Below are 11753 nucleotides of genomic sequence, written 5' to 3'. Positions count from 1 at the left end.
AAGCTACGTACCCTAAGACACATAAGATATCCTTCTGAAACTACGTACCCTAAGACACATAAGATATCATTCTGAAACTATGCACCCTAAGACAAATAAGATATCCTTCTGGAGCTACGCACCCTAAGATACATAAGATATCCTTCTAAAGCTACTCACCCTAAGACACATAAGAAATCCTTCTGAAGCTGCGTACCCTAAGACACATAAGATATCCTTCTGAAGCTACGCACCGCAAGACACATAAGATATCCTTCTGAAGCTATGTACCCTAAGACACATAAGATATCCTTCAAAAGCTACACACCCTAAGACACATTAGCTATCCTTCTGAAGCTATGCACCCTAAGACATATAAGAAACTCTTCTGAAGCTACATACCCTAAGACACATAAAGATATCCTTCTGAAGCTACGCACCCTAAGACACATAAGATATCCTTCTGAAGCTACGCACCCTAAGACACATAAGATATCTTTCTGAAGCTATGCACCCTAAGACACATAAGATATCCTTCTGAAGCTACGCACCCTAAGACACATAAGATATCCTTCTGTAGCTACGCACCGTAAGATACATAAGATATCCTTCTAAAGCTACACACCCTAAAACACATTAGCTATCCTTCTGAAGCTACGTGCCCTAAGACATAAAAGATATCCTTCTGAAGCTACGTACCCTAAGACACATAAGATATCCTTCTGAAGCTACGCACCCTAAGACACATAAGAAATCCTTCTGAAGCTGCGTACCCTAAGACACATAAGATATCCTTCTCAAGCTATTCACCATAAGACACATAAGATATCCTTCTGAAGCTATGCACCCTAAGACATATAAGATATCCTTCTGAAGCTACGCACCCTAAGACACATAAGATATCCTTCTCAACCTACACACCCTAAGACACATGATATCCTTCTGAAGCTACGCACCCTAAGACACATAAGATATCCTTCTGAACCTACACACCCTAAGACACATAAGATATCCTTCTAAAGCTACACACCCTAAGAAACATAAGATATCCTTCTGGAACTACACACCCTAAGATACGTAAGATATCCTTCTAAAGCTAATCACCCTAAGACACATATAATATCCTTCTAAAGCTATGCACCCTAATACACATAAGATATCCTTCTAAAGCTAATCAACCTAAGACACATAAGATGTCCTTCTACAGCTACGCACCCTAAGACACATAAGATATCCTTCTAAAGCTAATCACCCTAAGACACATAAGATATTCTTCTGGAGTTACGCACCCTAAGACACATAAGATATCCTTCTAAAGCTAATCACCCTAAGACACATAAGATATTCTTCTAAAGCTACGCACCCTAAGACACATAAGATATCCTTCTAAAGCTACGCACCCTAAGACACATAAGATATCCTTCTGAAGCTACGTACCCTAAGACACATAAGATATCCTTCTAAAGCTACGCACCCTAAGACACATAAGATATCCTTCTGAAACTACGTACCCTATGACACATAAGATATTGTTCTGAAACTACGCACCCTAAGACAAATAAGATATCCTTCTGGAGCTACGCACCCTAAGATACATAAGATATCCTTCTAAAGCTACTCACCCTAAGACACATAAGATATCCTTCTGAAGCTGCGTACCCTAAGACACATAAGATATCCTTCTGAAGCTACGCACCGTAAGACACATAAGATATCCTTCTGAAGCTATGCACCCTAAGACACATAAGATATCCTTCTAAAGCTACACACCCTAAGACACATTAGCTATCCTTCTGAAGCTACGCACCCTAAGACATATAAGATATCCTTCTGAAGCTACGTACCCTAAGACACATAAGATATCCTGAAGCTACGCACCCTAAGACACGTAAGATATCCTTCTGAAGCTACGCACCCTAAGACACAAAAGATATCCTTCTGAAGCTACGCACCGTAAGACATATAAGATATCCTTCTGAAGCTACGCACCCTAAGACACATCAGATATCCTTCTGAAGCTACACACCCTAAGACACATAAGATATCCTTCTGAAGCTATGCACCCTAAGACGCATAAGATATCCTTCTGAAGCTACGCACCCTAAGACACATAAGATATCCTTCTGTAGCTACGCACCGTAAGATACATAAGATATCCTTCTAAAGCTACACACCCTAAGACACATTAGCTATCCTTCTGAAGCTACGTGCCCTAAGACACATAAGATATCCTTTTGAAGCTACACACCCTAAGACACATAAGAAATCCTTCTGAAGCTGCGTACCCTAAGACACATAAGATATCCTTCTGAAGCTACGCACTGTAAGACACATAAGATATCCTTCTGAAGCTACGCACTGTAAGACACATAAGATATCCTTCTGAAGCTATGCACCCTAAGACATATAAGATATCCTTCTGAAGCTACGTACCCTAAGACACATAAGATATCCTTCTGAAGCTACGCACCCTAAGACACGTAAGATATCCTTCTGTAGCTACGCACCGTAAGATACATAAGATATCCTTCTAAAGCTACACACCCTAAGACACATTAGCTATCCTTCTGAAGCTACGTTCCCTAGGACACATAAGATATCCTTCTGAAGCTACGCACCCTAAGACACATAAGAAATCCTTCTGAAGCTGCGTACCCTAAGACACATAAGATATCCTTCTGAAGCTACGCACCGTAAGACACATAAGATATCCTTCTGAAGCTATGCACCCTAACACATATAAGATATCCTTCTGAAGCTACGTACCCTAAGACACATAAGATATCCTTCTGAAGCTATGCACCCTAAGACACAAGATATCCTTCTAAAGCTACACACCCTAAGACACATTAGCTATCCTTCTGAAGCTACGCGCCCTAAGTCATCTAAGATATCCTTCTGAAGCTACGTACCCTAAGACACATAAGATATCCTTCTGAAGCTACGCACCCTAAGACACATAAGATATCCTTCTGAAGCTACTCACCCTAAGACACATAAGAAATCCTTCTGAAGCTGCGTACCCTAAGACATAAGATAGCCTTCTGATGCTACGCACCGTAAGACACATAAGATATCCTTCTGAAGCTATGCACCCTAAGACACATAAGATATCCTACTAAAGCTACACACCCTAAGACACATTAGCTATCCTTCTGAAGCTACGCGCCCAAAGACATATAATATATCCTTCTTAAGCTACGTACCCTAAGACACATAAATATCCTTCTGAAGCTACGCACCCTAAGACACATAAGATATCCTTCTGAAGCTGCTCACCCTAAGACACATAAGAAATCCTTCTGAAGCTGCGTACCCTAAGACACATAAGATATCCTTCTGAAGCTATTCACCATAAGACACATAAGATATCCTTCTGAAGCTATGCACCCTAAGACATATAAGATATCCTTCTGAAGCTACGCACCTTAAGACACATAAGATATCCTTCTGAACCTACACACCCTAAGACACATAAGATATCCTTCTAAAGCTACACACCCTAAGAAACATAAGATATCCATCTGGAGCTACGCACCCTAAGACACGTAAGATATCCTTCTAAAGCTAATCACCCTAAGACACATATAATATCCTTCTAAAGCTATGCACCCTAATACACATAAGATATCCTTCTAAAGCTAATCACCCTAAGACACATAAGATGTCCTTCTAAAGATACGCACCCTAAGACACATAAGATATCCTTCTAAAGCTAATCACCCTAAGACACATAAGATATTCTTCTGGAGTTACGCACCCTAAGACACATAAGATATCCTACTAAAGCTAATCAACCTAAGACACATAAGATATTCTTCTAAAGCTACGCACCCTAAGACACATAAGATATCCTTCTAAAGCTACGCACCCTAAGACACATAAGATATCCTTCTGAAGCTACGTACCCTAAGACACATAAGATATCCTTCTGAAGCTACGCACCCTAAGACACATAAGACATCCTTCTGAAACTACGTACCCTAAGACACATAAGATATTGTTCTGAAACTACGCACCCTAAGACAAATAAGATATCCTTCTGGAGCTACGCACCCTAAGATACATAAGATATCCTTCTAAAGCTACTCACCCTAAGACACATAAGAAATCCTTCTGAAGCTGTGTACCCTAAGACACATAAGATATCCTTCTGAAGCTACGCACCCTAAGACACATAAGATATCCTTCTGAAGCTACGCACCCTAAGACACATAAGATATCCTTCTGTAGCTACGCACCGTAAGATACATAAGATATCCTTCTAAAGCTACACACCCTAAGACACATTAGCTATCCTTCTGAAGCTACGTGCCCTAAGACACATAAGATATCCTTTTGAAGCTACACACCCTAAGACACATAAGAAATCCTTCTGAAGCTGCGTACCCTAAGACACATAAGATATCCTTCTGAAGCTACGCACCGTAAGACACATAAGATATCCTTCTGAAGCTACGCACTGTAAGACACATAAGATATCCTTCTGAAGCTATGCACCCTAAGACATATAAGATATCCTTCTGAAGCTACGTACCCTAAGACACATAAGATATCCTTCTGAAGCTACGCACCCTAAGACACGTAAGATATCCTTCTGTAGCTACGCACCCTAAGATACATAAGATATCCTTCTAAAGCTACACACCCTAAGACACATTAGCTATCCTTCTGAAGCTACGTGCCCTAGGACACATAAGATATCCTTCTGAAGCTACGCACCCTAAGACAAATAAGAAATCCTTCTGAAGCTGCGTACCCTAAGACACATAAGATATCCTTCTGAAGCTACGCACCGTAAGACACATAAGATATCCTTCTGAAGCTATGCACCCTAACACATATAAGATATCCTTCTGAAGCTACGTACCCTAAGACACATAAGATATCCTTCTGAAGCTATGCACCCTAAGACACAAGATATCCTTCTAAAGCTACACACCCTAAGACACATTAGCTATCCTTCTGAAGCTACGCGCCCTAAGACATCTAAGATATCCTTCTGAAGCTACGTACCCTAAGACACATAAGATATCCTTCTGAAGCTACGCACCCTAAGACACATAAGATATCCTTCTGAAGCTACTCACCCTAAGACACATAAGAAATCCTTCTGAAGCTGCGTACCCTAAGACATAAGATAGCCTTCTGATGCTACGCACCGTAAGACACATAAGATATCCTTCTGAAGCTATGCACCCTAAGACACATAAGATATCCTACTAAAGCTACACACCCTAAGACACATTAGCTATCCTTCTGAAGCTACGCGCCCAAAGACATATAATATATCCTTCTTAAGCTACGTACCCTAAGACACATAAATATCCTTCTGAAGCTACGCACCCTAAGACACATAAGATATCCTTCTGAAGCTGCTCACCCTAAGACACATAAGAAATCCTTCTGAAGCTGCGTACCCTAAGACACATAAGATATCCTTCTGAAGCTATTCACCATAAGACACATAAGATATCCTTCTGAAGCTATGCACCCTAAGACATATAAGATATCCTTCTGAAGCTACGCACCCTAAGACACATAAGATATCCTTCTGAACCTACACACCCTAAGACACATAAGATATCCTTCTAAAGCTACACACCCTAAGAAACATAAGATATCCATCTGGAGCTACGCACCCTAAGACACGTAAGATATCCTTCTAAAGCTAATCACCCTAAGACACATATAATATCCTTCTAAAGCTATGCACCCTAATACACATAAGATATCCTTCTAAAGCTAATCACCCTAAGACACATAAGATGTCCTTCTAAAGCTACGCACCCTAAGACACATAAGATATCCTTCTAAAGCTAATCACCCTAAGACACATAAGATATTCTTCTGGAGTTACGCACCCTAAGACACATAAGATATCCTACTAAAGCTAATCAACCTAAGACACATAAGATATTCTTCTAAAGCTACGCACCCTAAGACACATAAGATATCCTTCTGAAGCTACGCACCCTAAGACACATAAGATATCCTTCTGAAGCTACGTACCCTAAGACACATAAAATATCCTTCTAAAGCTACGCACCCTAAGACACATAAGACATCCTTCTGAAACTACGTACCCTAAGACACATAAGATATTGTTCTGAAACTACGCACCCTAAGACAAATAAGATATCCTTCTGGAGCTACGCACCCTAAGATACATAAGATATCCTTCTAAAGCTACTCACCCTAAGACACATAAGAAATCCTTCTGAAGCTGTGTACCCTAAGACACATAAGATATCCTTTTGAAGCTACGCACCCTAAGACACATAAGATATCCTTCTGAAGCTATGCACCCTAAGACACATAAGATATCCTTCTAAAGCTACACACCCTAAGACACATTAGCTATCCTTCTGAAGCTACGCACCCTAAGTCATATAAGATATCCTTCTGAAGCTACGTACCCTAAGACACATAAGATATCCTGAAGCTACGCACCCTAAGACACGTAAGATATCCTTCTGAAGCTACGCACCCTAAGACACATAAGATATCCTTCTGAAGCTACGCACCGTAAGACACATAAGATATCCTTCTGAAGCTACGCACCCTAAGACACATCAGATATCCTTCTGAAGCTACGCACCCTAAGACACATAAGATATCCTTCTGAAGCTACGCACCCTAAGACACATAAGATATCCTTCTGAAGCTACGCACCCTAAGACACATAAGATATCCTTCTGTAGCTACGCACCGTAAGATACATAAGATATCCTTCTAAAGCTACACACCCTAAGACACATTAGCTATCCTTCTGAAGCTACGTGCCCTAAGACACATAAGATATCCTTTTGAAGCTACACACCCTAAGACACATAAGAAATCCTTCTGAAGCTGCGTACCCTAAGACACATAAGATATCCTTCTGAAGCTACGCACTGTAAGACACATAAGATATCCTTCTGAAGCTATGCACCCTAAGATATATAAGATATCCTTCTGAAGCTACGTACCCTAAGACACATAAGATATCCTTCTGAAGCTACGCACCCTAAGACACGTAAGATATCCTTCTGTAGCTACGCACCGTAAGATACATAAGATATCCTTCTAAAGCTACACACCCTAAGACACATTAGCTATCCTTCTGAAGCTACGTGCCCTAAGACACATAAGATATCCTTCTGAAGCTACGCACCCTAAGACACATAAGAAATCCTTCTGAAGCTGCGTACCCTAAGACACATAAGATATCCTTCTGAAGCTACGCACCCTAAGACACATAAGATATCCTTCTGAAGCTATGCACCCTAACACATATAAGATATCCTTCTGAAGCTACGTACCCTAAGACACATAAGATATCCTTCTGAAGCTATGCACCCTAAGACACAAGATATCCTTCTAAAGCTACACACCCTAAGACACATTAGCTATCCTTCTGAAGCTACGCGCCCTAAGACATCTAAGATATCCTTCTGAAGCTACGTACCCTAAGACACATAAGATATCCTTCTGAAGCTACGCACCCTAAGACACATAAGATATCCTTCTGAAGCTACACACCCTAAGACACATAAGAAATCCTTCTGAAGCTGCGTACCCTAAGACATAAGATAGCCTTCTGATGCTACGCACCGTAAGACACATAAGATATCCTTCTGAAGCTATGCACCCTAAGACACATAAGATATCCTACTAAAGCTACACACCCTAAGACACATTAGCTATCCTTCTGAAGCTACGCGCCCTAAGACACATAAGATATCCTTCTGAAGCTACGTACCCTAAGACACATAAATATCCTTCTGAAGCTACGCACCCTAAGACACATAAGATATCCTTCTGAAGCTGCTCACCCTAAGACACATAAGAAATCCTTCTGAAGCTGCGTATCCTAAGACACATAAGATATCCTTCTGAAGCTACGCACCGTAAGACACATAAGATATCCTTCTGAAGCTATGCACCCTAAGACACATAAGATATCCTTCTGAAGCTACTCACCCTAAGACACATAAGAAATCCTTCTGAAGCTGCGTACCCTAAGACACATAAGATATCCTTCTGAAGCTACGCACCGTAAGACACATAAGATATCCTTCTGAAGCTATGCACCCTAAGACACATAAGATATCCTTCTAAAGCTACACACCCTAAGACACATTAGCTATCCTTCTGAAGCTACGTGCCCTAAGACATATAAGATATCCTTCTGAAGCTACGTACCCTAAAACACATAAGATATCCTTCTGGAGCTACGCACCCTAAGATACATAAGATATCCTTCTAAAGCTACTCACCCTAAGACACATAAGAAATCCTTCTGAAGCTGCGTACCCTAAGACACATAAGATATCCTTCTGAAGCTACGCACCGTAAGACACATAAGATATCCTTCTGAAGCTATGCACCCTAAGACACATAAGATATCCTTCTAAAGCTACACACCCTAAGACACATTAGCTATCCTTCTGAAGCTACGCACCCTAAGACATATAAGATATCCTTCTGAAGCTACGTACCCTAAGACACATAAGATATCCTGAAGCTACGCACCCTAAGACACGTAAGATATCCTTCTGAAGCTACGCACCCTAAGACACAAAAGATATCCTTCTGAAGCTACGCACCGTAAGACATATAAGATATCCTTCTGAAGCTACGCACCCTAAGACACATCAGATATCCTTCTGAAGCTACGCACCCTAAGACACATAAGATATCCTTCTGAAGCTATGCACCCTAAGACGCATAAGATATCCTTCTGAAGCTACGCACCCTAAGACACATAAGATATCCTTCTGTAGCTACGCACCGTAAGATACATAAGATATCCTTCTAAAGCTACACACCCTAAGACACATTAGCTATCCTTCTGAAGCTACGTGCCCTAGGACACATAAGATATCCTTCTGAAGCTACGCACCCTAAGACACATAAGAAATCCTTCTGAAGCTGCGTACCCTAAGACACATAAGATATCCTTCTGAAGCTACGCACTGTAAGACACATAAGATATCCTTCTGAAGCTATGCACCCTAACACATATAAGATATCCTTCTGAAGCTACGTACCCTAAGACACATAAGATATCCTTCTGAAGCTATGCACCCTAAGACACAAGATATCCTTCTAAAGCTACACACCCTAAGACACATTAGCTATCCTTCTGAAGCTACGCGCCCTAAGACATCTAAGATATCCTTCTGAAGCTACGTACCCTAAGACACATAAGATATCCTTCTGAAGCTACGCACCCTAAGACACATAAGATATCCTTCTGAAGCTACTCACCCTAAGACACATAAGAAATCCTTCTGAAGCTGCGTACCCTAAGACATAAGATAGCCTTCTGATGCTACGCACCGTAAGACACATAAGATATCCTTCTGAAGCTATGCACCCTAAGACACATAAGATATCCTACTAAAGCTACACACCCTAAGACACATTAGCTATCCTTCTGAAGCTACGCGCCCTAAGACATATAAGATATCCTTCTGAAGCTACGTACCCTAAGACACATAAATATCCTTCTGAAGCTACGCACCCTAAGACACATAAGATATCCTTCTGAAGCTGCTCACCCTAAGACACATAAGAAATCCTTCTGAAGCTGCGTATCCTAAGACACATAAGATATCCTTCTGAAGCTACGCACCGTAAGACACATAAGATATCCTTCTGAAGCTATGCACCCTAAGACACATAAGATATCCTTCTGAAGCTACTCACCCTAAGACACATAAGAAATCCTTCTGAAGCTGCGTATCCTAAGACACATAAGATATCCTTCTGAAGCTACGCACCGTAAGACACATAAGATATCCTTCTGAAGCTACACACCCTAAGACACATTAGACAGACAGAAAAACAAAAGCGCAAAAGAGAGAGGATTCAAGTGCAGTTATAACACAAAAATTAGCGCAAATAAGTGATATATCTACTCACCAGATGTATGATAAAAAAATGCCTTTATTTATTCACAAAGATAAAACACTTTGTTTCCGTGCACAGCACTCACAAACCACAGGTGACTGGTAACTGGAAGTTAGAAATGGCAAGTATACGCTTGCGGCAGGGTTTTCCGGACAGCCCGCCCTCAGTATTACAGTCCTGTTTTTTGGTGCTCCTGACGGATGTGAACCCCAACGCGTTTCCCCCGGTGTTCGCCGGGCTTTATCAAGGGGATATTCTCCAGATAGTTTGGTATCGGGTTATAGCAAACAATGGCTCCTTAAGTACCCGTATGTGGTAATGACACTCCCCCCTAAAAAAGGGCTTGTCTATCAACTGGTTCGTGATTGGCTTGCGTGAACCAATAGGGATACAATGCATATGTTAACAACTCATTAATAATTCATTCATTAAGACTTTATACACGGCGTTAAATATAGTACATCTTTCAAATGTTTTGTCCATATACACACATTTTCTATTTAATTCATTGGGCTGCTGTATGGGGCATGTGCTGTTTGCAAATTCTACACATAGCAGCCTGTTTTTTTGTATTAGTGATGTGTAGTTGATTCTATTAATTCTGTAACACGGCTGAGTGATACAGCCATTTGTATGGGTGAATTCCCAGAAAACAATATATTTGCACGCTATGTAGACATGTGTACTGATACTTAGTAGCGTAGACGTGAAGATGTAAGTGTATAGTGTTGCAAAATTTTTTGTAAACTTTACATTGTATGTATTACGATCTGGGGACCTTTTAGAGGTAATTTAAGGAACATTAAAATTACATTAAAATTACATAATTAATTAAAATAGAAGTTCATGAACAACCAGGTGAGGTTATATTAACAAAGTGAAGTTCATGCATATTTAAATTTCTACAGATATATATTTAAAAATTGAATTTGATTCAAAATTTATAAAAGCAAGATAAAGTCACACTTGTGCATAAAAATTCTTAAGGCTTGTTTTGGTTCACATATAGGCAGCCACATCGATGTCTATATTAAGACCTTGAGGATGTAATGTCATTAATTTATATATCCAATATGTCTCTAGTTTCCTCAATTCCAGTAATCTATTATGCTTGCTTGGTGGGATCCACCCAATCACCTGGATTTTTAAAGAGGCAGGATCACTATTGTGATATTCAAAAAAATGTTTTGCAACACTCTAAGACACATAAGATATTCTTTTGGAGTTACGCACCCTAAGACACATAAGATATCCTTCTAAAGCTAATCACCCTAAGACACATAAGATATCCTTCTAAAGCTACACACCCTAAGACACATAAGATATCCTTCTGAAGCTACGCACCCTAAGACACATAAGATATCCTTCTAAAGCTATTCACCCTAAGACACATAAGATGTCCTTCTGGAGCTTCGCAGCCTAAGACACATAAGATATCCTTCTAAAGCTAATCACCCTAAGACACATAAGATATTCTTCTAAAGCTACGCACCCTAAGACACATAAGATATCCTTCTAAAGCTACGCACCCTAAGACACATAAGATATCCTTCTGAAGCTACGTACCCTAAGACACATAAAATATCCTTCTAAAGCTACGCACCCTAAGACACATAAGATGTCCTTCTGAAGCTACGGACCCTAAGACAAATAAGATATCCTTCTGGAGCTACGCACCCTAAGATATCATTCTAAAGCTAATCACCCTAAGACACATAAGATATCCTTCTGAAGCTACGTACCCTAAGACACATAAGATATCCTTCTGAAACTACGTACCCTAAGACACATAATATATCATTCTGAAACTATGCACCCTAAGACAAATAAGATATCCTTCTGGAGCTACGCACCCTAAGATACATAAGATATCC

This window comes from Bombina bombina, chromosome 6 (genome assembly GCF_027579735.1).
Source record: "Bombina bombina isolate aBomBom1 chromosome 6, aBomBom1.pri, whole genome shotgun sequence".
Classification (NCBI taxonomy): Eukaryota; Metazoa; Chordata; class Amphibia; order Anura; family Bombinatoridae; genus Bombina; species Bombina bombina.
The sequence above is the reverse complement of the archived record's forward strand: the minus strand, read 5'-3'. Positions refer to the sequence as shown.